General features: G+C 28.8%; 1 protein-coding gene and 1 long non-coding RNA gene across 3 annotated transcripts in view; both read left to right on the forward strand.

The window, feature by feature from the left end:
• The window catches only part of LOC129920207 (uncharacterized), a 115,534-nt gene that overhangs the window by 15,951 nt on the left and 72,593 nt on the right, over positions 1-26,990 (forward strand). The window lies entirely within an intron of this gene.
• On the forward strand, positions 13,869-15,482 carry LOC129920209 (uncharacterized). The gene is made up of 3 exons (XR_008773208.1): positions 13,869-14,434; positions 14,494-15,023; positions 15,077-15,482. It is a non-coding gene; the product is annotated as an uncharacterized LOC129920209 (long non-coding RNA).

Consider the following 26,990-nt stretch of genomic DNA (forward strand, 5'->3'; position numbering starts at 1 on the left):
CCATCCATTTGACCCGAATTTATAAAAATGCACATACACAAAATTGCACAAAAGGCCATAAGGATGCAAATAAATTTTTTTGTTTGTCATATTTAGTTTATATTAAATCAATCCCTCGAAGTATGTTTACTTTAAAAGTCTAAAAGTTACCAATTAATACGATTTTATCGAGTTTTAAAAACTTGCTTTTAACTAAAAAAGTCAAAAATTTAGAAAAAGTGCTAATTTTTGAATAGGTACATTTAAGTTGTTTCTTGACAAAAAAAAATTAAAAATTGCATATTATCAAAGGATTTTACCTCTACTTCATTTCATTAGTACAAAGTTTGGACGTCCCGGCTACATACACAAAATGCCCCTTGATTTAGTAAAAAAAAATAAAATTGTCAATTTTTTAACTTTTTTTTCTTTGATTTTAGGTTAGAATTTTAGTCAAAAATAATTTTTAAAATTTTTTAACCATCTTAACTTGACAGAAAATTTAATTTGCTATGAAAAGTGTCTTTGAACCATTTCAAAGTCAGGCTTGGTTTTCGAGTTAAATCAAAAAAACTGAAAAGTGACCAGTGTTGCCGTTTTCTCAGAAATGCACCAATGGATTTAGTAGCACTTTTGGCTGGAGTATTCTTGTATGTCAAGGAATCATATTCGCCAATAAAAACTCTTGAACGAATTTGTTCTATTTTTGCTCTGGAGCTCGGGTCTATTAAATAGACTATAAAGGTTATTTTTTTATAAATTTTGGATTCACATCCACATACATATTATGTATGTGTAAAACTATCACATTTATAAATTGAAGTAAGGTTTTTAGTGAAGCGGCCTAGCAACAAAGCCGTGCACTTTGTGATAAAAGCATGAAATTTATATCATTGGTACTACTCCATATAAGAGTTATTTTGAGATATTGGGCCACCTTGTATTAATATAATATGTACCTAAATGATTTCGAGGTAATTTTTAACGCCCGATCGAATAAAACCAATACCAATGTGCCTGGACCGTCATCGTCAGGGGCGGATCCAGGATTTTTTTCTGGGGGGGGGGGGGGGCACAAGGGACGGATTGGCAAAAAAAATCAGCAATAACAGTTAGAAATAAAAAATATAAAAAATCATAAAATGCATGTATAATCCTGTGCTATATTAAAGTTAGTACCTAATCTATTAATTATTGTATTTTTTGACTTAAGTTGTTTCATTGAATAGTTTTTGAGAAATTGAGTTTTAAAAATAAAATTTAGAAAAAAAAAATGTTTACGTTTTTTAATTGATTTTGTATAAAATTTTGCAATATCATGGACATATTTATACCATTATTTAATGACCTAGTAGTTTTTAGTCAAATACTTAAATCTTCATTCTAATAAACATTTAAAGTTCTAAAAGAAAAACAAAAAAAAACTGAAACATTCTTTTTGCCCGGGAAACCCAGTTTTGTTTTTTTTTTATTTGCATTAAAATTTTTTTATATCTCAAGAATATTGTGTTCAAATTGTAAGTCTATTGGAGCCAAATTGACCAAGTTATGGGTATTTAAATACTTCGCTTACGAACGTTTTAGTCCAGAGTTCATAACTTTAAATCGTTCTCCCCACAACTAATGTTTTCAAAGCCGGTGCCCCTCATAACTTCAAAACTAACGCACAGATTCTTTTGAAATTTAGAACACTATTTTTGTTTACATATTTTTAAATGTATCCCTGGAGAAATTTTCTTAATAACATACTGTTTATAAAAATCTATAAGTAAGGGTCGCTTTTGAGGAGTTTTTTTCAAGGGGTCTTTATTTCGGGGTGCAATTTTGGGCAAACTTCTGAAATGCAAGTTTGTTCTACATATCCAGCAGTTCAATAATATATAGGCAATGTTGTGGAGTGATGCGCTGTTTTAAAAACACTAATGTTAAAAAAAAAAACAACGAAAAAAGTGCAAATTTTTTAAGTGTGAACTTCAATCCCTTCGTATGAAAAAATAGAGTTGCATATGAATTAATTTTTTTTTTAGAATACCATTCATACCTTGATTGTCAATGTCCATATCAAAATCTTTCACCAAAATCACTTTGAAATTAAAAAAAAAAAAAACACTTAGAAAATTCACAAGAACAAGAGCCAAAATATTACCAAGTAGATACTCCTTGAAAATAAGTGGTAGGCTGATGAAATTTTGTATGCACGTTTACTATACCATAGAAAAAAATAATAAAATATGTCCGTGAAAAAATTTCAGGTCAAAGGGTGTTTTTTTTAGAGAGAAAGAACACTTTTCAAATGGTACCATTGCAGCACATGGAATTTTTTTGCATTTTTTTGAACCGCATATATATTTTATACATCGTATGAGAACCAAAAATAATCAAAAAATGAATTATACTTACCATGGAATATTGAATTTTCATGCAAAACTTAAATTGCTTGCTTTTATTTTTTATTAAATTTTCATACAAATTAATATTTTGAAGGAGTGAGGTGCAAAAGTAAAAGTATGAAAAATAATTGTGCAGTTTGTGATAAAAGGATCAAATTAATAGGATTGTTAGTGCAATATATAACCCTCATTTTAAGATATTGGGCCACTTAATTTAATATTAATATTATAATATGTTTGATGAATGGTCAGTCAGTTATGTTTTATTTTTTTATTTAGGAGGCTCAGAAACTACTATTAAGTAGCTGAAATTTTATTTTTGACTATAGCTAAAAAAATTAAGCGATTTTAAAATGTCTTACATTTTTGGTTTTGATGTTAGAGCGTTACCTCCTTTAACGCTCTAACATCAATACCAAAAATGAGTCTGAAAGGCTCTGAATTGTTTCATGTAAAAGGGTTAAGTACCAAAGTTGCTAGACCTGGCGGTCCAAAACCGTGCCCATTAATAGCTTACAATGTTAAAGCAATTAATTTGCTGCCAGGAAACTTTTTATAGAAAGTTTAAGTCCCTACAAGAAAACATCTTGCTAATTTGAAAATATTGGATTTTCAGTGAATTAGAAAATTTTGAAATTGAAAATTGATTTTTTAATTTTTTTCTCGATTTAAATCGTTTATAACTTCTTTAGAACTCAATTTAGGGAAAATTACTATGAGACCTTTTTTGTAGAGAATTAAATTTCCTATAAGAATCTGTCGTGGGTTTATTTTTCTATTCACTTATTTGCTCATCACAAAATTCCAAAGTGAAACAGTCAAATTGAAAAAACACTTCGATTTAAAAAGCTTAATTACTCGAATACGGCTCGTCTGACGAAAATTTTCAATTAGATCTTTTTTGTAGGAAATTTAATTTTATATATGAAAAAATGAACAGAAATTTTTTTTACTTTGATCGTAAAACATTATATCATGTATAAAAATAAAAAACACCGATGATAGACCTCTTAAATTTTTTTTTAACGGCTCAAATTTTCACCAAATTTTTTTTTCATCATCCTGAACAAGATTTTCGAAGTAACTTTCAAAAAAAAAATATTTTATTTTTTTGGCCCAGTCTAGCTTACATATATATCGCTCATCTACTTGATGTCATAACTCAAATATCACAAGTTTTGAGTTATCAATGCAGAAGTGATTGGAATAAAGTAATCTTTAATCCTGCTTAAAGTCATTTCTTAACCTTAAAAAATTGACGGAGAAGGAGCACTAGTTTAGTTTTAGAAACTAACTTTTTGCATACAAAAACAGATCGATAGAAAATTTAAAACTCATTTTCTGAAAAAACAGTTTTTTTTTTTTTGAATTATAGGTATGACAGTGTTCAAGTAAATGAGCGACATGTGTATAAGTCGCAAGCAAAATCCTTATACTTATTTGAAGCCTCATTATGTGTTAACTATTCAAATGTACGTAGCAGTTCTGCATTTAATTTTTATTTTCCTTCCATTCTTGTTTTATATCTTATATTTTTTTTTCTTAACCTTTTGTCATAACATTTTTTTTGTATTATTCCTCTTGAATAATTTTTCATTATCATGAGACTTGCGTGGTTTAATTTTGTGAGATAATGAAACGTGACACGTAATGCACTCTCTTGAAAGGAAAATATGTTAATTTCATTTTTATTGACATTTTATATAAAAAGAAAGAAAATATAAACAAAAGAAAAAAGAAAAAGAGATGAAGTATTTATAAAAGAAAACAATTATAATAATTAATATGAATTACATAATATATAATTTTGTTGCTTCAAGACTAAAAATTATGTCTAGACATGGTTTTATATGTGGGGGAAAAACATCGACCAAACAAAACAATTTTGTCATGAAACTTGAAACGAAAATGAAATGTCAATTAATTATATTGATGTTTAAAAAGTAGGTACTTTTATGATTTCAGATTAATTAATTTTATTTTATTTTTTGACCTATCCACATTCAGATTCTAAAGTGATCCCTCTATGTCACTTTTTTTCCGCAAATGTTAAAATTAGTGAAGGGAAGAATATTCAGCTTAACCTAACCATATTTATCTATAGATACTGTCAAGATATGAGGGCTTTTCTTAATAGAAAAAACTATTCAAACAAATTCATTCTTCAAATATTTAAACAAAAAACATTTCAAAGCCATTGAAACATTTCTCACACAGATAAAAGTTAATTTTATTCCAAGCTGATAAATAATTAAACTTAACACTTCAATCTTATTTTCACACGCTTTTACTATTTTCTCTCGAAAATTGTCTCGATTTTTATTGTATTTTCACAAAACCCTTGGATATTGAATATCCTTTATCGTTTTCATTTACATAAAAATACAAAACGAAAGGATTTCTTTCTTCGTAAAATTTCGATTTTATACCTACCTTTTTTTTTTGTATTGTCACTCACACTCAAAAATTATTTCGTTTCCAGCTGATGTCTCACATTTAAACCCAAAATCGTTATCCTTATTGAAATTTTCATGTCGTGTCCTTGAAAAGTAAACCTGCAATTTGCGCAAAATAAAGATAAATCTCATTCGTTATGCTCCCTCGGAGACTGTTAAATGTGTTACAACAAGACTCTTTAAAAATGCAGTAAGCCATATTATGCATGAGTTGAAGACAGCGAGAGAGAGACATAGATAGAGAGCGAGAGAATAAGATAATATCTGAACCTATTTTTATCGAGTGTTTTGAGCGGTTTAACAACTTTAGATACGCATAAGGATAATACCTACTTCTGGGTAATCTCATTAAGTGGGGAAAAAATGGATCTTAAATATGCCAAGATGAGATTCTTGTTGTTGTTGTTGGTTTATATATCTATTATATTTTTTTCATTCATTGGGGCAAGATTATCATGAGGCTGGTGTTCTATGAGTACAAGTTAAGTGCCTAACCTACCTATCTCAATCTCAATGTATATAAATATAAGGATAGAACTTATATTTCTACGCTGAGTCTTAACAAGAAAAGTGCTTCCCTAATTGCATCTAAAATATATGAAGAGGATGTTTTTGTATTCTATAAATAAAAGATTGTTTTGTCTTGAACCTAGAGACTCAGGCAGGCTTTAAGAGTATATAAAGTCCCTACTTTAATGATTTAAATATGACATTATATTCAAAACGCTTGTTTATTTGTATATTGAGGAATGTCCCACCCGGTCTGCAGACAAAAGATGTACAGCAAATCTTCCCATAGCCATCATCATGAATGATTTTTAAAAAGACTTTTTTTTGTATATTATTTTCATTTAAATTTTAATTGGATCTTTGTTTTTATGAGCACCAACAACGACAAAATTCATGTATTTTATTCACAAGGCAATCAGAATGAAAAATATTTATGTTTCATTGTGCAAAAAAAAAAAAACATAAAGAAAGACAAAAGCAGCTGTTGCATAACAAATACGCTGCCATCAAAAAAGAACTATTATAAATGAAATAAATTTTGAGAATGGTCTCTAAACGTTAACGCAGATTTAAAAACAAATTGATAACCTAAAACATATATATGTACATACAAATGTATGTATGTTTTGTATGAGTGTCTGATGGTATCATATGTTCATTGTTTTCATTCAAAAAGAATTTGACAAATTGTTATGAAATGTTTTTTGTTTTGTTGATTATTTTTTTTTTTTTTGTTTAAAAACAAATGTCATTGATTGCCAAAAAAATATATAAAATTTATGTCAAAGCATTTTTGGTCTGCAGACTGCAAATGAAGGCATTTAATTTGGTTTTGAGAACGAATTTATTTTATTTTCGGTTCTTTTGTTATTGAATCATCTCAAAGGATTTCATTTTATTGTTCTGATTGGCCACAAGTGGTTTCAAAAACATCAAAAACCCATCATACAATGGTTAATTTACTTTGGTTCATTTTTTGTATAGACGAAAAAATTAATTAATTAAATTCTAATTAATTTGCAAACATTAATCTAACAAAAAAATTTAAACAATAATTGTCTAAAATAATATTAAATTAAATATAAATAAAAAAGTACGTATACACCCTAGTGAACTTGTATGGTAATTTTAAATTATTAAAAAATATGTTCGTCGTTTTTTTAATTTACATTGATTTTGTTATCATATAATTCGAAAATTGAAAAATAAAAACAAATAAAAACAAAAAATATTTTGAAAAAAGAAAAATCTGGTAAAATAATTTTTTCAATTTTCTCAAAAACTATAGAAACATATAGTTTTCACCCATCGATAAGGAATCAATTGAGGCAGTTTTTTGTGTGAGTAATTTTTTTTATTAAAATTCACAGTCTGGACAAAAATAGTATAAAATTAGTTTTAAAAAATTTAGTTTCGCCTATTTTTAACTTTCAAATCGATTATTTCAAAAACTATTGGTTATATTATATTGATTTAAAAATTAAAATTAAATATACAATTTTGTCTTTCGGAAATGGTATCATTTATCACTGTAAGTGTTGCCGTTGTTTTTTAATAATTTTTTTTTTGTTTTGATAATTTTTTTTTAGAAAACTGCCCCTCCCACCTAAACGGAGGGAGATAGACCCCTCCTTTACAAAAACCCGTTATCAAATCCTGGCGCCCAAGTTATCCTACTACGTGCCAAAACTACATTTTTGTTCTATACCTAAAAGTTCGAATTTCTGTATCTGGGTTGAAATCGTAAAATTTTTTTTTCTAAGCCAATTTTAAACCGATTTTCATAAAAAATAACTCTATTGATTTGGAAATAAATATTGTTTTAGAATATATTTTTAAAACAGCATGTTGTTGTGAAAATATATACTTTAATTTGATGTCGAAGTTGGGTAAATGACGAAAAAAATGGAATTTTTGAACTTTGACAGCTTATAAATTCTAGGTGGTTTAACCGAGTTACATGTTTCATACATTGTTGAATAGGTTTATTTATCTCCTATCAGAAACTGACGAGGCTAGATTTTTTTCAATGGGTGAAGGTAAAAAAAACCGTTTTTTGCCCCTAACTCCGGATTTTGGGATTATTAGGGACCGTTTCGTAATCAGTGCGATTAGCTCTACAAAATGTGATAGGTCTCCGCCCGCGTATATTTTAAAATCTCATTTTTGTAACACCGTATAATTCAACAACCCGAACTCCTACAAATGTTTGGTTTCCAGTTGTGAATAGAGTCTAAAAAGTCCTTTCTTTTGATGTTTTATTCGATAGATTTGGGGAAAATGTTTGAAAATTCCGAATTTTTAGACAAGGGCAGGTACAAATGTATCAATGTGATTAAATGACTAAGGCCCAATTTATTCACTCTCCATTATTTTTAAAGGCTCCATTAAAAATTATAAAACTGTCAAATCGCATACAAATTTTAAAATTTCCCTTTTTTAATGGCGACTTTAAATTTAATAGAGTGTGAATAAATTGGACCTAAGCTAGATTAATGTCTTTTTTAAACTTAAATTGCCCCAAAATATGTGGTAGTCTTCAAAAGTTAGAATTTCTTTACAGATTTTGATGTTTTCAGTTTCAAACTAATCCAATAATTTTTTTTAAGAAAAACCTACTTTTTCAGCGTTTTCTTTGACAAGGATTATTAAACTGTTGAAATACATTTTTTTTGTAGAAACCTTTAAATTGCCTTTAAAGCACCTGTATCTCGAACTCAAAAGAATTTCACTGTCTCTTCTAATGAAAATAAACCTTTAACAAATATGAAATGGCAAAGTTGAACAGTTCCATCCCAAGTAAATAATAACATTACCTTCAGTTTTGTGGTTGTTTTAAAGCCTCCAAATGTGTAGCGGGAAAATTCAAATGTCGCACTGCGGATGTTGTTTCCAGTCTCGCATTCACTTGCTATACCTATTATCCGAAAGTTCACATCTCACAATGGACGCGTGCCTTAGGACTTTCAAACAGAAAGACCACATCTCGCTTCCTGGGTTATATAGCGTGTGTATGTGTAAACTTTGTGTTTTAGAGAGCAATTCGAATTTTTTGTTTGTTTGCATGGGTCGGTGATGAGGCAGAAAACAGGAGGAGGATGTAAGTGGAAAAAGGCGGGACGCATAATGAAGGCCTTGAGCAAACTCACAAAATGTCTGAGCTGAGCCGCCATCCGAAGGTGCTTCCTTGGAGGATGTTTTTGTTTACTTGTGTCTATTTTGTTTGTTAGCTGTGCCATTGACAATTTAGAAAAATAATTATATTTGACACCGATTAGATTTTTATTTTTTTTAGATTTTACATTGCCTTGGTCTATCAGTTGAAAAATTGCAAAAGGCCATTCGTCCTTTTTTGTTGACCTTGGTACTGGCAGTTTAATGAGTGAGGGAGTTTGTTTTTTTACTTAACTTTTCAAATGTTTTCAAAATTAAAAATATATCCTACTTGTTTTCAAGGTCTCACATGGTACATATTTTTTTTGCTGCCAATTTGATTGATTTCTGTCAAATAAAAAGTGTCAATATCCAGAGTTTGAGCAGACTTATTGGAATATTCAATTGAGAGTCAAAGAATAAGGATATGGTAAATGAACATCTATCTTTAGTAGCGTAATAAATTAAATGGATTCAAGGATGAATGACAAAAGCAGTTAGGTTACAAAGTTAATTAATCCAATGGGAGTTATTAAGACTAACGATGGAAATCTTTTTTTATTAGATGAACGTATAAATAAAATGCCTTCGAGGTTTAGGAATAATTAAGTATGTATGTACAAAGTTTTATTATTTTTTTTTTTTTTCAAAGGAGATGGATGACATTGGGAGCATATTAATTATTTTGTCTTTTACGTGGGTAGACGTTTTAATGTTTATACATTAAGAACAGAAAACAAAAAAATAGACAGGTTTTTTAAAAAGTTGTATAATTCTTTACGAGTAGAATTAAATCAAAATCATGAACTGAATCATAAATATAATCCTTTCTTTAATAAAGTTTTTAATTTTTTTTTAAATTATAGCCTGAACCTTTTAGAACTCCAAAGGGCTACAAAATTGTTCAAAAATAAAACCTAGATAAAGGACAAAGGTATGCTTACAGATAATAAGAGGACAAAGGGATAGATATGTACAATAGGACGTTCCTTATTTTGAATTAAAGTTCCTAAGTGGAAAAACTATTTCTTAATAATAAAAACAAATCTCCTAATGTTTTCAGATTTTTATTTTGACACTAGATGGCGCCCCAAGAGGTTTAAAATTTTTCCTCATTGATTTATGAGGCCATTTTTAGGTATTGCCTTAAAGTAAAAATGTTTGATGAAGTTAAACACCGTTTTCAAAAAGGTATAGGTAAACCATTTTTCGGGGACCAGGGGTTTAGTCAGGACATGCATGTACATCAACTGAGGCTATATCCTCAACATCTTTATGGGAGATGGTAGAGGGGCCTGTTTCCCTCTTTTATAAAAAAAAATTACTTAGAATAGAATAAAATTCACGATTTAGTTAAAGAGCTGGCCGCAGATTATTTGTGTGAGAGGTAACAAATTAAATAAATATTTTAATAAGTACCAATCGTGGTGATGACGAAAACTATAGTCTGACAGCATGTATTGCAGAAAAGTTTTTTGAAAAAGTACCTTTTTTATAATTGCGTAAGTGAGGGTACCCACTTGAAATAATAACTATCCTGACTCCCTCTTGTCCCTGGTTAAAAAATACTCATGACAGACGTTTTATCCGCTCCCAAACAACAACAGACGATCTCAAAAAGGCGTATTTTTACGAATTTAAAAATTATTGAGGTAACCATCTAAACAAACCAAACCATGTGGCAAGCCAAAATTTTGTGTTCTTTTTCACGAAAGCAAGGACTTGCGGTTACCACTTGAAATTAATTTCTTCCTGTTGCTTATGACTCCCTGATTACAAAAATAACACCAATGACAGAAAAAAGTGGGTCTGTGTGTCTGACTGTCTATTATCTCGAGGTACAGCTCAAACAACTGAAGCATTTGCTTCATAATTGACTAAAGACCATTTGAAATGATGTTTTACAAAAAAACGAGTATGCCATTTTATTACTAATTGTATAAAGAGGTATTTTTAGAAAAAAGTTTTCGAAAATCGTTAGAGCCGTTTTTTTAAAAAAATATTTTTTATATATAAAAAATTTCTAACATTTAAAAAAAAAATAGTTGGTATGCCATTTTGAAGAGATAATTTATTTACGCATAAAAACGAAATTTCAAAATTTTTCACCAACCTGTTTTCAAAAAATAAAAAAATTTGAAAAATTTTTTTAAAAATCCAAAAAAATTTTATTTATTTATTTTGAAAATTTTAATATTGCCTTTACCTAAACGCTTTCGTATACAAATTTTAGTTGAAATCGGGTTAATTTTGTACGAGATATTCAGAAACCAGAAATACCGTTCTATGACAGGTACACGGTTAAAAAATCTGGAGTATTTTTTAATACTTTTTGGGTTACATATAGGTCTACACCAGAAATGTATTAAAATTTAATACAAGACAAATATTAAAATTTTGTAGTTAATAAAAAATGTATTAAAATTAGAATTTAATACCAAATGTATTAAATTTCAATTATTGTATATTAAAATTTAATCTTTTCGTATTAATTTCTAATAAGAATTTTATTAAAAGATTATACAAAAATATTTCAATTCAACACCAAATGCATTTAAAGTTAATAATAAGTATTCTTTTCCTAAATTCATTACTGAAAATAAATATTAATCATAAATAATATAATAATGGTGATATTATTGTTTCTATTTTACATTTTTCACAAACTCCGGCATGTAAAATCTTATTGCCGATCAAAATTCATTTGCAATGTATGTGTTTTGCTTCGAAAAAACACAAAGCGCCTTCAAATTAGTACAAATTAACAAATATTAATTATATTTTTTTTAGAAAAGGTACCTCAAACAATGGATTTTTTTAATTTTTAAAATGGCTGCTGCTGACCACAGTTCACATTAAAAGGTAATATATTCCAAATCTTATTTCTTTTATTTACCGACGAAAAACGCACAAAAACCAAAAACCGTGCACACCACTAATTTGTTAACAATTATTCACCATTTTCCGCGAAGAAACACAAAGAAATTGGTTATTTTTTAATTTATAATTTTTTCAAATGACATTTTATAAATTAACACAAAAATAAATTTCCTGTTTACCGCGATTAAAATATAAAAATTAAAGGCCGACCTGACAGATTGGTGGCCATTTTGGACAAACAAATTTAGACAACGTTCGGAATATATTACCTTATTATGTGTACTGTGGCTGCTGACGTTTGATTAAAATTTAATATTCTCTCATTACAAATTAATACTTTTTATATTAGTTTTTAATAAATTTTTATTATATTTTAATACAATTATATTAAAATGTAATACAATATACTCAAATATAATACAAAAATATTAAAATCTAATACAGCGGCATTAAAATTCAATACAAGATTAGAATTTAACCCACGGAGATTGTTTTCTAATAATTTTTGTATTACAAGTAGTAAAATTAATACTTAAATATTGAAATTTAATACAAAAAAGATTAAAAATAATTTTAATATTTTGGAAGTATTAAAATGTAATATTTTTTGTATTGAAAATTGCTTTAATACAAGAGCTGTATTAAAAAATACTCCAGAATTTTTAACCGTGTACCGTTAATAACGGTACAAAAAATATTTTTTTTATTTCAAAAGTTGGCTCTTATTAGGTATTATGTAATACTACACACAAAATTTTTTATCAAAAACGTTAGAGCAGTTTTTGAAAAAAAATTAACTTCTCTATTTCCATTATATGACAGGTACCGTTAGTTTTGGTCATAAAAAAAATTTCAATTTTCCCTCTAGGGAATCACCAACTGCTAACTGCCAAGTTTGAAGAAAATCACTTGACTTGTTTAGGCTGTAGCTGGAGGTATACATATACAGACAGACAGAATTGCCGGACCCACTTTTTTGGCATTCTCCATCACGTAATGGCCTGTAAAATTGCCCTATAGTACCTATGTCGCAAGTAAAAAGGTTGTTTTTCATAAAAACTGCTCTAATGATTTGTATTGAAAAACTTTCTCGTGAAAGTTTATGAACAAAAACGTTTTAGCAACTTTAATATTTGAAAATTTGGATGAATAATTTTTTTTAATGAATTTTTTTTTGAAAAAATAATAGATTTTCGTTAAATAAGTTTAAATGTGTGGACAACCAATTTCTTAAGCAACTTTAATTTAAAAATTTGGAAAGTATAAAAAAATCAATTCTTGCTTTTTTTAAATTTATTTGTTGAAAACGAAACAGTGGATTTTTATTTAATTTAGTTTAAATGTGTTGACCAGCAATTTTTTCTGAACGGCATATAATTTTTTTTATGTTTTAAAATTTTTATGTACAAACATTTTTTTTAATACAATTTTTGTAAAAAAAAACACGTTGTTATACAAAAAATCTAAAGGAGATTAAACCCATTTAAAAAGGTGTTTTGTTATTTGAAAAACAACTTTTAATACTTTTTTATATTTCTTATAAAATTAATTGTAAAATTAGATAAATTAATTGATTAATGATTAATTGTAAAATAAGATTATATTTTTTTTTTATTATGAATAGGTATGTGAATTCAAGTAAGAACTACAATAAATTGATTTGAAAACGCCAATAAAATGCAAACAAAAATCCTGTTAATAATTTTTTTGATGTCAAAACCTTATTCGACCTCACTAACTTATGCATAGTATAGTAAAATCTAGGAAAATATTAAAATATAGAAGACTCAATAAAGATTTAACTGAAGGATATTTCGGAATCTGCTTGTGCATCCAGATTTCCATTATGTGTATGTTAAAACGTATGATTTGCATAAAAATACAACGTTATTTCTCAAACTATATTTTTATCTTCATATGAAATCAAGGAAAATTGCACTTTTATAGGATACATCAGCATTTCAATAACTCGAAAAGTGTGATAGGTTTTATGTATGCATATTGTTTTTATTTTAAAATGTAAGTCATGGTAGATGTGTGTTTTCTATTTTTTCAGGCGATTTAACGCATTTTCATATTTGAATAAGCAACACTGCATAACCCATCGGGCCTCACTCGTACTTGTGTATTGTGAGGTTTTATAAATATAAGACTTGTGATGGATATGTATTTATCATGACAAATTTTATGTGTTGTCATTTTGTTCTTTTCTGGGTTAACATTTTTCTATTAAATTAATCCAGATAGCTTTATGAAAATTGAAATGGTAGATATTAAAAAAGGACACATTGACCTCTTTTTCCATAAAAATGTATTTGTGGAGTTTCAAACTATGTATACAATTCGTATCCTTTGATTTTGTGATTATGTACCTACTGTGTTTAATGAGATGGACATTATAAGTTTTCGTTTATCAAATAGTGGTTCCTAGTTGAAAATCAAAATAAGCCATTTTCTTGTATTTTAAATAATTATAGGTATACGTTTGCTTAAAGTTTGATGATTTTTTACCTACTAAAATTATATAATTCGATCGGTTACCTGGAGGTAGCTGAAATGGGTATTATCCTTCGTCTAGATACTGGTAAATTTCAATAAAAATAAAGTTAGCTGCGTGTACTAGTATTTCAAAACTTTCACCAAAAAGAAGTGCCTTCCTTCAAACGTAATTAGGAAAAGGTGTACACTCGGGCGTATACGTGTTTTTTTTTTATAAAATCAGATTTAGCGTGTTCCAAGTTGATTGATCTTCTTTATTTATTCTTCAGTAATAATTTTCAATCTCCTAACTTTTTTAAGGTTATACTACGTATGCAAAATCAAGAAGAAATAAAATATCTATAGAACGATAAATGTTGGACGATATGTTATGATATAATTTTCGTTTCATCTAAATACAAAAAAAAAACACTTCTCAAGTTCAGATATAATATCATATTTTTTTTTTAGAGATTAAGGAACTTAATTTTATAAAGGTTTGTATTTGTATTAGACAGCATTGAAAATAGCCAAAATCCTCAATTTTCAAGGAAAAAATAAATAACATAATAAACGTTTAAAAAATAGGTAATTTATCATTATGTCTGCTGGCAATACTTCAACTTAACAAAACTTTTAATTTCAAGAGTAATTTCTAAAGGAATGCAATTCACCCAGCTTAATGACAGCAAAAAAAAAGTCAACAAGTCTTAAGAAAAGCTCAACACAAATTCAACGATCCAACAAAAAAATTGTATATAATATTTTGTTATAATTACCTGCTTCAGAAACAGCTGCCAGCACATAAAGAACCCTGGCAACAAACTTTGCAAAAAAAAATATAAATAAATAAAAAAAAAACAAACATTATCAACGTCAAGTTCAAAAACGACCGCACCAATACAACTACAAAGCCGACAACATCCAAAAGGATGAAATTCACTACAACGACGATGACGACGACTACACAACGACAAAACAAGAAGGATATTGAGTTTGGTTCAAGTGAAATAAGGTCAAATCCATTAAAATAAACTTAAAAAGCTAAGCGATTTAACCCCATGTTCGAGTTCTTAGTATGCTTTTGTGCCTTGGATATAAAGGCTCTGATGCTCTCATCAATCCATCCATCATTCGCCTCAGAGTGAAGTGTAACAAGAAAAAATATATAAATGAGGTAAGTACATGGGAGAGTAAAAAAAAGAAAATAATGACACTTGAAATACACAGAAGTGGATAATTACGAACCATCGAATTTCACCTGTCAACATTTCCTCTAATAAAAGAGAATACTCCCGTCTGAGCCTCCACTTTTAGCAAAGGTACGAAAAAGGTCCTTGCACTTGGCCAATGCCAATGCTAAGCCTTCTAGCACGTGTGTTTGCTCATATTATGTATGTTGTAGTTCAAACAGTGGTGCATTATGTTTAGTAGGTGGCTTTGACAGTAAATAGGCGTTGGGGGCTACTTAGAAAAAAGAAAAATACTAAAAAAAGTTTCAAACTTGAAATACAAAACAAAAAAAGGACTCGAATTTCTTTTCTGGTATCAGGAAACACTTGACACATTTATCAAAAAAAAAAAAAACAACAGTAAAATTCCAGGAGCCTTTGCCAATCATAAATCAAAATCCTCCCCTGTCCCAAGCAGGGGCGTACACACCATTGGGGCAAGTGGGGCGGTGCACTATGGGACCAAACGATGTAAATCATCTCAAAATTCCATAACTTTTTTGTTTCTTAATATTTTTGTTTGAAATTTGGCACAAATATACTACAATGTATATGCTTCAACATGGAATAAAAATCAGAACTAAAAAATTATGTATGTATTTATTATAACATTTTCAAAAACAGAAATTATGAAAAAAAGCTCAAATTCATCAATTAATGGCTTAATTCCTATACAAAATTATATTTTAAGTCGTTGTAATTTGTGTTTAATGTAAGTGAAGTTATCCTATATATATGTAATATATTGATAAGAAAGCAAAAATTAAAAGATTATTAATTTAAAAAAAGCATACGAATGAAAGATAATATAAAATTCATTGTAGGTAGAATTTATTTTATAAGTAAGAAAAGAAAGAAAAAATGTGAAAGGGATAAGTATCCAAAAGCGTAGAGACTAAATTAACCACTTTCTTAATAAAATCAAAATTATTGTGTATTTTATAAAACTCAAACAAAAAAAGGGATGAAGAGGAAAAAAGTATTAAAACGATATAGAATATGAAAATAATTTATAATTTATATAGAGAAGGCTTTTTAAATAAAACAAAAGCTTGAGATAAGAATTTAAATAGCGTAAAAAAATAATAGTTTGAAAAAATGGGATGAAATTTAATAAAATCAAATCTGCAGATTTTGATTTGCGGAAGAAAATGGGACTTGAAATCCGTTCAGATGGTCAAGCTTGTTGGGAATTCCCTTTATAGGGGATCCCAAAAGTAATTATTTAAAATACATATCTCAAATTCTTACCATTTTCGATTAAATGCACTTCTTGTGAAATTTCGAAAAATTTCTACTTTGAAACAGTATTTTAATTCCCCTGTTCATAATTGATTTTTGTTTTAACAAACGTTCATTGAAACATTGGTAAATAAGAACCAATTATTTAATCAAAACATTATTTATTTTGTTCGCCATATCGCTACAAATTAGTTAGCAGTTTTAACAAAACTCAATTTCTTACTTTTATTTTAGAGCAACACCCTAAAAAATAAATTGTACATTTTGAAACTGGTTTATCATTTTTATAACTTGCTTAGTTATCAAAGTTTTCAAAAAAAAGTATACAAAATTCGGAAATTGAAGTTAGGATGAAAGATACTATAATTTGAATTCAACAAAACAAGGTTTATCAGAGTAAAAAGAACAATAAAAAACATAGGCTTTTGTTTAAACTAATTTGTAGCGAAATATTTTTTTTTATTTGTCAATTGTTCTTAATTGTCAATTATTGTTTTAGGGACATATTTTTAAAAAAACACAAATATAAATTATGAACAACGGAAGCAAAATACTGTTTTAAAGTAGGAATTTTTCGAAATTTCACAAGAAGTGCATTTAATCGAAAACCGTAAATATTTGGGATAAACAAGTTACCAAATTTTAAGAACCCTTTAAATAGCCTATCAGAATATTTCATTTGAATCATTAATTTTGAGACACCCTGTAGATGACATTAAAAAAAAAATTTGCAAACATTTTTGGAAAATTTTTATTTTATACATTTTTTACCGTAAATCAAAATGGCGCAAAAATGCGCAAAATTTTATTTTTATTCCTTAATTTTGAGTAAAATGAGATTCTAAATTCATTCATGACTCGACATCGGCAGTCGTCGGCAAAGGAGAAATCTACAATTGAAAATTAAAGTTGTCCAAATTACTTCCCATTAATTGTTATTTTTTCTAAGCAATCAATTTAAAGTACATTCAAAAGCAAATAACGGATTTATAAAGTAGAGATTCTAACCTTTTTATTGATATACAACACTTATAAGGTTTCTTCACAAACTTCTAAGAAAACTAAGTTTAAACTGTTATATAAAATTGGACGAAAAACAATAAAAATTGAAATGTAAGGTTCGAGACTCATTTTAATTACTTTTATCCAAAATATATTAAAAACGATGTATGCTATTATAATGGCGCACATTTCTATTATGTTAAACAATCATTACTTTTTTGAAATGATCACATTTGTTAAAACCAATTTTGAGATGGTTTTGGTCGTTTGGTCCCATTGTGCGGTGCCCCCAACCATTCAGGGCCCCGTAAGGAGACAACTGGTTATAAAAGTATCGATGCAAAAAGATAAAATACTTGACATGAATCACTTCGGACACAAGAGAGACAAATTTTATTTTTCAGTGAATTGGTAGCCAGCCACATAATATTTCATCTAAGGAAAAAAGTATTAAATTGATTTTTTGAAAGAAAAATTACATATTATCTTGGGGCCCCAAAACATATTACTTACATAATTTTAGCGACCAACAAATGATAGGTACATCAGGGCCCCCAAAAAAATAATAAGTGGGAGTATACGTACTTTTTTATTTGTTCTTATTTTCTATATCAAAGGGGCCCCAAAGATTTAGTCTTGCCCAGGGGCCCCGACAACTCAACGTACGCCCCTGGTCCCAAGGAGAATATGTTTTTCTCTCTTTGCATGTTCGATATTATTGCCGATAAAGGGATATCCCAACGCATAGAAAAATTAGAAATTAATTGATTTATGATCGTTTTGCAATTTTTGATGTGTGTTTTGTATCCTTTAAGGAACTTGCTTTAATATCGCAAACATTCACATTTAACTGAATGTATGTATGTATATTGTATGTGTATAGTTTACTTGTTATAAATATATCCGCGCCCCCATTTCAGCCATCTGCATATATACCTACCAGAAGTTTTGTTATTTATTACGTGTTCGTAATGGATATAGTGTTAATGTGGTTGTTTGTTGATGATTGTAAATGTGAAAGGAAGAAAGGGTTGGTGTGTACTGTAATTCCGGTTTCCGTTTGTGGTAAGTTTGCAATTTTACTTATGTACATTGTACATTTACTCTGTGCGGTAGCAATAAATTACAGAATGAGCTCTGGAAATTATTTGAGAAAGGACATACATACACATATAATATTAAATGTTGTGAGGGGACAGAACCTACTTTATGAAATCATTTAAACCCGCATACCAGCAAACATAGATGTTATATTTATGTAGGTTCAAAAATTACTTTTTATCAATTTAATTGAAAGCTTTAAGTTTTAATCTATGATTAAGAAGAATACGTATGTATGTTTGTTTTGTGTGAGCTAAATTTTTAATTTCCCTTGTGTGCCTTTGAATGGAAAAGTCAACACCAACACCTAAAGAAGTTAAAAATAAAAGTAGATAAATGGTCCTTTGAACCGGCATCTTTTTTTGTTGTTGTTGTTTTTTTAACATTTTTATTGTTCTTGTATGTTATGAAGATGGTACAGAGGGGAGATTAGCTATAAAAAATAGGATCCTATCAATTTTTAATTTGTCGCATCGTTGGTCAAAGTAAATAACGAGAGAATAATACATTTTTAAAGACATTTCCTTAAATAAAACATCACTTGATTACTATAAAAGAATAGGAAATTTTACTATCTCCTCTTTAAAAAATAATGCATGTCTTGTGATCAAGCTTTAAAAACAGATTTAAAGGATCTTTTTCCGTTCCAAATTGTGTTACATTTTTGTATGGTGTTCTATTTTTTCTTGCCTAGTTTGAATATGTTATTTTAATTGCCCTCGAGAAGACTTGGGACTTGACCATTGGGGATGATTTTAGACCGGTCAAAACTCTAAATTAAAGCTTACTGCTTTGCAAAATTAACTTAGGAGTATTAAAACTGAGAGTAAGTTAACATTTGAGCCATCTTCGTTTACTTTTTATATAAAATAAAAAAGGGTTGAAAACGGTAAAAAAAAACTTTTGCTAAAGTTTGAAATAGTCATATACTTGTAAGTTAAAAATTTTGTATAAGCTTTTATTAAAAAAAAATTTCAAAAATACCCCATATACTTAAATTTTTACAGTACGTAAAAGGTATAAAAATAATTAATTGAAAACAATCATTTTTCATGAAAAAAGTGAAAAAATCACATATACAGGGTGTCCCAAAAGTAATGGATCAAACGAAGTATGCTGATAGGCCAACTTAAGGGCTCTCAGAATTTGGTAACTTATTCATCCCAAATCTTTACGGTTTTCGATTTAATGCAGTTTTTGTCAAATTTCGATAAATTCCGACGTTGCAACAGTATTTTGCTTTTTCCGCTTATAATTGATTTTTGTTTTTTACATTTCTTTCACTAAAACATTGCCTTATAATAAGGAATAAATAATTAATCAAAATATTTTTTTTTCATTCGCCATTTTGCTGCAAATGAATTACCAGTTCCATGTTGTATGAAAACTCAATTTCTCACTTTTATTTCAGAGCAACACCCTGAACAACATTTTTATGGTGCGTTCCTGGTTTATTATTATGCAAAAAAACAGAGGTTTTCAGAGCAAAATAACAAACAAAAATCGAGGCTTTTGTTCAAAAAGAAATAAACAAACAACAGTCGAGAAAATTTGTTTATTTTCCTTTGTTATTTTTCTCTGAAAGACCCTGTTTTGTTGCTTTTAAATTGTAATATCTTTAGTTCTAACTTCAACTTTGGAATCTTTTATACATTTTTTAAAACTGCAATAACACGGCAAGTTTTCAAAATAATAAACCAGGGTCACACCAAACAATTTTTTTTCAGGGTGTTGCTCTGAAATAAAAGTAAGAAATTGAGTTTTTATAAATCATGGAACTGTTAATTAATTTGCAGCAAAATGGCGAATGAAATAAAAAATATTTTGATTAATTATTTATTTCTTATTATTAGGCAATGGTTTAGTGAAAGAATTGTAAAAAACAAAAATCAATTATGAGCGGAGGAAGCAAAATACTGTTTCAAAGTCGGCATTATTCGAAATTTCACAAAAACTGCATTAAATCGAAAACCGTAAGGATTTGGGATGAACAAGTTACCAAATTCTGAGAGCCCTAAAGTTGGCCTATCAGCATATTTCGTTTGATCCATTACTTTTGGGACACCCTGTATACAAAAAAATATTGTTTTTTAGAAATGTCTCCAGGAATGTCTTTTTTATACAAGTAATCAAATGGTATACTTCCTTTGGCGAATAGAACAATTTCAAAATTAATTTTCGTAATTTTAAAAACAACTTTTTCTATTTTTTTTACATTTCTTATAAAATCAATATTAAAATTAAACTAAAATTATTATAACGAATATTAACATAAAAAGCTGTAACCTTCAAAGAATCCTTTTATCATAAGATCAAGTTCGTAAGATTCACTCGTATATTTTATTTATATTTTGTATTTTGTTGATAAACTTTAATATTATCTACGTACCAAGGAAGTCTTATTCAAAAGGGTTTGATTGTTCTCATGTAATCAACTTTCTTGAGTCAAATGTAATTAACAAAAGCACTTCCAAAAAAGCAACGATATCTCCCTCAATATATGGTGTAATGTGCTTAACGTTGGTTTTTTCCTTAATGTATGTTAACTTTAAACTGATTTAAAACATAATCTAACAAAAAATATGTTGAAGAGAAAAAGTCAGTAGGTAAGTCAACCGTTACAAATCTGAATCTCACAAAAGAGTATAATCCAATAATACGCTTTTCCTTACATTTTTCCATTATTTTTTTCTTCCAAAATCTAAGCATATTATGGTTCCTCCTTTTTTATGCCAAGCACCTAAATCGCTTGAAAAAAATGTCAACACTTTAGATCCATTCAACCAGCATTTTTTTTTTTTTTTGCTTTTCAACATTCGGCAGGAACACTTATTCACCAACGTAAATTGGTTATCCAATTAAAAGTCGTTATTTTTTCGTCTTCTTTCAAATTGAAGTACTCGTTTCCGATGGTTTCTCACATTTGTGGGTATAAAAATGCATTAAGTGTTTCCTTTTCCAAGTGAAATTGTTTGAAGAAAAAAATTAAAAAAAAAACACGAAAAAGAAGAAAAACAATTTTGGAAAGAAAAATGTTCTACACGTTGGTTGGATGTGTTGGCGCAATATTGTTGTACATGTATCCGGAAGTATATACCTCAAGAGCTTAATTGTACGAAATCTTTTTCTGAACAAGTTCGGGCCATTTATTTTTTCGTCTTTTTTTTAATGTTCGGTTTCTGCAGTTCTAAATGTGCCTGCAGAGTTTTTGACTGAAAAGAATGTGTACAAGTAGTTAGGTGGATAAGCTAACCACCACAGGGAGGGTATAAAGGCGAAAGTTGACCCAAAAACTGATGGTAGTTAAGATAATATTGTCGCACTAAGTTTTTGGTGTCTCTAAACTAGAACGGAAATCGATATATTGACCATGCTTGCCACTATAGTTTATTTACTTTACTTGAGTTTTAACGAAATTTAAAATTTTTAATGAGAAGCTTATTTTTTTTAAGACGGAACATTAGGTACATCAACATTCATAAATGAAGTTTTATAGGGTTTTGGAGCTTTTACACCAATCCTCTTTCATATCCTTTTTATACAATTTCATTAAAAAAACACAAGAATTTAAAAATTTAAATGAATAAATTCATATAATAAACAAACAAAAAAAAAAATTGCTGCATGAGTGAATAATTCATTTAAAGCCGTCTGTTTCCACACATGCATTTGCCATCCTTCCAATTATTCAATAATAGCACCATCGCGTGCAAATTCATCCAAACAAAAGAAATTCTCTCTCTACCTTTCTCCACCACCACAACTATTCCACTATACCATCATCGGAAACAAAATCCTGACTAAAATAACAAAATAATGACACAATTTAGCAATAAGCAATTTATGTTTACAAGGCACACCATTTTGCCATACTACCTTGTACCACGACGATAGTCCTTTTGTGCAGCAGCGTCGACCGTAGTCGTGTTGCAATTTGTATCGAGCAACAAAAGGAGCATATTTTGCAATGACAATCACATGATTGCCACATTATTCACGGTCTTTAATATTATAGGGGCCGAGGTGCTCAGGATGAGTTTTAAATGTGAACAAACAGAAAAACAAAAAAAAAAAAAAAAATAAGCACTTTCAAGGTGATTCGGAGAGAAAACATGCATAGTAGAGTGCAAAGTGCAGGAAACTTAGACTTTCATTGATTTATAAACTTGCGATATAAACAAGGTAATATTATGATAAGTAGATATTATTTTTTGAGGCCTTGGGGAAGGTTATTGGTATTTTTTGATATGGCAAGTTGATTTTTAACAAATTCAAAATGTACAACACACAAAATATTTGCGAAATTTTAACTTCAACTGTACAAATAGATCAACGATATGTTATATGTAAGTGACATTTAATAAGGCTTCCTTGGATCCGCGATATGAAAATATGCCCATGTTATTAGATCACATGCTAGTTAAATGGCATGAAGCTAAATCGCATGTAGCTTGATGAAACGCTGATAGCCACTCTGAAGCTGACATGACATGCAATAAGCACCGAGCATTTCACGTTGGTGCATGACATGTAGCTAATTTCGAATGCGGATTGAACTTGAACAACCCAATAAAGTGTTCTCCATGTACTTCAGGTTATTTTTGACTGATATTACTTATACGTCTGCGAATTTCAAGGTCAGATTTCTGAAATTTTCTTTCAGAACCCAAATTCTGACATGGTTGTGTTGATCCGGTTCACCCATTATTAAAATATTTGAAAAGTCTAATGATGGGAACCTTGACATTCCAGGCCGCTAAGACTAATCATTTCCATGAACCGAATCTTTTCCAAAGTGTAGGCATACAATATCGCTTTACAAAATTGGTTAAAGTTTCGATCCTTGATCGATTGGTAGATGAACATGAACACATGTAACTAGGTTTAATGAAACTAGAAGGCATTGATCTAGGTGGCTTTTTAATTAAGTGAACATTATATACATAGTTGCAGTAACTATGCGGTTTATTTAAGAGAATAAAAATCCATTTAGGATGGTGACAAAGTTGATTCGTTACTTGAAGCGAAGCAAATATTTAGTAACTCCATAAATAAACCAAAAGAATTATTCATCTTTTGTATGTATACCTCTACTTTTCTTTGGTCGTGTGGGAAACAAAATATCAACTTTTTTTTTTCATCGATTTTATTTTAATGTGTTTTTGGAGGATGAAATTAGTGGGTCACTGTGATGTTTGCAAAACTTTAATAAATTAAATATGACTCAACATATAAGAAAAAGACCTTTATCCTCGATGGATTTAGAAAAAAAATTTATAAATGTATTTTTTTTGCAAGGATTTTTTGCAAAAAAAATGTTTGTATTTTACTGTCTGAATTCATAGGGCTGTAAATTACTCATATCTTAAAATTAAAACCAGTTTCGTGACTTAGGTCAAAAGATATCGGCTTCGCAATGTACCTAAGAAAGAGTTAAAAATAAAATGCACGACTTAGTTGCACGAACTTGCTCTTAGAGTTCAAGTTGATTAAATTTTTAAGACTTTTTATTTTTAATGTTGAAATATATGTAGGTACAAAAAAAATAAACTTTAAATTCGTTAAAAAAAAAAAAAATAAAACAAAATCTGAAATCAAATTGCCCTTCAAAACAAGTATGCAGTTTTAATTGATATATTAAGATGTATTTTTAGAAAAAAAAAATTTTCAAAATCGTTAGAGCCGTTTTTAAAAAAACTAATTTTTTATAAATAATTTTTTGGAAAAAAATAAAATCGGTATGCCATTTTGTAGAAATCACTAATCAACATCTAAAAACAAAATTTCAAAAAAATACAACGTCCCGTTTTCGAAAATTTGATTTTTCAAAAAAAAAAAAAACATTTTTTTTTTAAATCCAAAAATTATTTTTTTCGAAATTTTATATTTAGCTTATATTAAAATTATATTAATGCTTCTTCACAAAAAGTTTCGTTGAAATCGAATAAGCCGTTTCGGAGAATATCGGATTTACAAAAAAAAACCGTTCTATGGCAAGTACCGTTAATAATGATTTTCAAAAAAAATTTTTTCATTAGAAGATAGACCTTGTCTTAAAACTTGCATTTGGATTTTTTAAACAAAATCGTTGGAGCTGTTTTTGAGCTATTTCAACTATACTAAAATCGGTATATGGCAAGTATACCGTTCTTTTCAGTCCAAAAAAATTAATTCCAAAAACCCCTCTGGAGAGGCTCCAAAAAATGCTAGATACCAAGTTTGAAGTCAATCAGTCCATCCGTTTAGGCTGTAGCTCCTTATACAGACAGACTGACAGACAGACAGACGGACTTCCGGGATCCACTTTTTTGGCATTCTCTGCCATCGTAATATTATGAAAAAAAGTTATCGTAACTTTTTTTTTTTGTACGAATGCATAACTTCATATATGTATAGAGTACCTATGTATGTACATATATCGCAAGTAAAAAATGTTTGTTTGGAAATACTTATCTCAACAACCAGATCTCCAAGAAACTTTTAGTTTTCAGTTATGCATAGATTTTAAAGAGACCTCTCTTTTGATGTCTCACTCAATGGATTTGGATGAAATTATTAAAAATATATTTTTTTTTTTGGCAAGAGGTGTACCCCTTGTAATTTGTTCGAAAATAAAAAATAATAGATTTGTATTTTTTTACCTGAATGCAAAGACCTATTAATTAAAAACTCATATCTTAAATTCAAAACCAATTTTGAGTCTTTGGGAAAAAGATAACGGCGGAAGAAAAAGGAAGAAAAAAAATGTTTGGTTGCACAATGCACATATTTCAAGAAACAGACCTCCAAGAAACTTTTGGGGTCATCCTGAGATATCTTTGATCTAACTAATTTTTTTTAAGATTTTCGAAAACTATCCATGGGGTACCCCTTGTCTAAAAAAAACTGAATTTTCAAAAAATTTCTCCAAATCCATCAAATACTACATTAAGAGAAAGGTCTCTTTAGGCTCTTTTCATAACTAAAAATCGAAAGTTTCTAGGATTTTGGGTTGCTTAATTATGTGCCGGTGAAATATTTCTTTTTTTCAGACATTTTCGGATCAAATTCCCGAAACAAGTTTTGGTTTACAGATATGAGATCACAGTGAACAGGCCTATGCATTCAGCTAAAAAAATTAAATTTTTTGTTTTAAGATTTTCGAAAATTATTTAAGGGATGTACCTACCACTTGTCTAAAAAAACGGACTTTTAAAAAAAAATTCTCCAAATCCATCGAATGAGACATTAAGAGAACGTTCTCTTAAGGCTCTGTTCATAACTGAAAACCAAAAGCTTCTATGATTTTGGGTTACTGAATTATGTGCAATCGAAATATTTTTTTTTCTTCCATTCGAAAGCAGATATTTTCGGATCAAAGTTCCGAAACAAGTTTTGGTTTACAGATATGAGATCACAGTGAACAGGCCTATGCATTCAGCTAAAAAAAAACCACAATTTTTTTTTTTTAAGATTTTCGAAAATTATCCAAGGTTTACCCTTGTCAAAATGTCTCTGAATTAATTTGTCATATGGGGATTTTTGAGGGACTTTAAACCTGCTGTTGAACGTGAAATTCTATGTCGATACCGCTCATAAAATGAATTAATTTGTCTGGCCCTCTCGGTACTAAATTTCCTTCTTGATAAATGATAATCATCAAAATATCCTCTCGATATGACCTCCAAAATGGAAAAACTGCGATGAAATTGAAATGTCTTGTCTTGTATATTATAGAAAGCATAATACCCGGAAGACATTACTCATAAGTTCCCATATATAACAGCTATCATATCAATCTCTTAACAATATTTACCTTTTTGAATTCTACAATCAGAGAGAAATCTTTTATAATTGCTTCAGGTTATTCGATTTTTGTATTAAACTCTCTAACCCAACACCCCATACTTTTCCTACAAAACAGGAAAACCACTTATAATTGCATAATATTTCCGATGGAATGCGCAGAACGAACTTTTCTAATTTAACTTTTTAAAACCCCTGCGGAGGCAAACGATTGCATTTATCTTGCAAACACCAATATGTAGGAGGATTTTTATTTTCTCAAAACTATCACCGTCGGCGTCGGTCGGCATCGCCGGTAGTATTGGTCAACATGAATTCAGAAGAAAAAAAAAAATAAAGATATAAATATTTTGTTATATTTTCTAAGAGAACTTTTTATCCGAAGGCTTTCAATTGGACAGGGGATAAAATGGAAAAGACCTTCTCAAGATTAAGATGAACTTAAGCTTATTTTTTTTTTATTGTGAAAAGTATTTATCACTTGAAGGTTTAAGAAATGAATTTAATATTTAAGAACACGGGTAGGTATATCAATACGAAATGAGCAGGTTTTTGTAATTTATATCTTTTCGTCCTTTTTAAATGGAAACTGAAAATACGATATAAATATTTTTTTAAATGAAAAATTGAAAAGGCCAAGAAAGCAAATATTCTTTTTTATTTTTTTTATCACAGAAGAAAATATGAAAGTACCACCACATCCTTAAGTTATTCCAGGTTAATGGTGTCTCGTTTAAAATAAGTGTTTGCCTTTCATTCAAGGATAAATATACCTCCTCAGA

Source organism: Episyrphus balteatus, chromosome 4 (assembly GCF_945859705.1).
Source record: "Episyrphus balteatus chromosome 4, idEpiBalt1.1, whole genome shotgun sequence".
Taxonomy (NCBI): Eukaryota; Metazoa; Arthropoda; class Insecta; order Diptera; family Syrphidae; genus Episyrphus; species Episyrphus balteatus.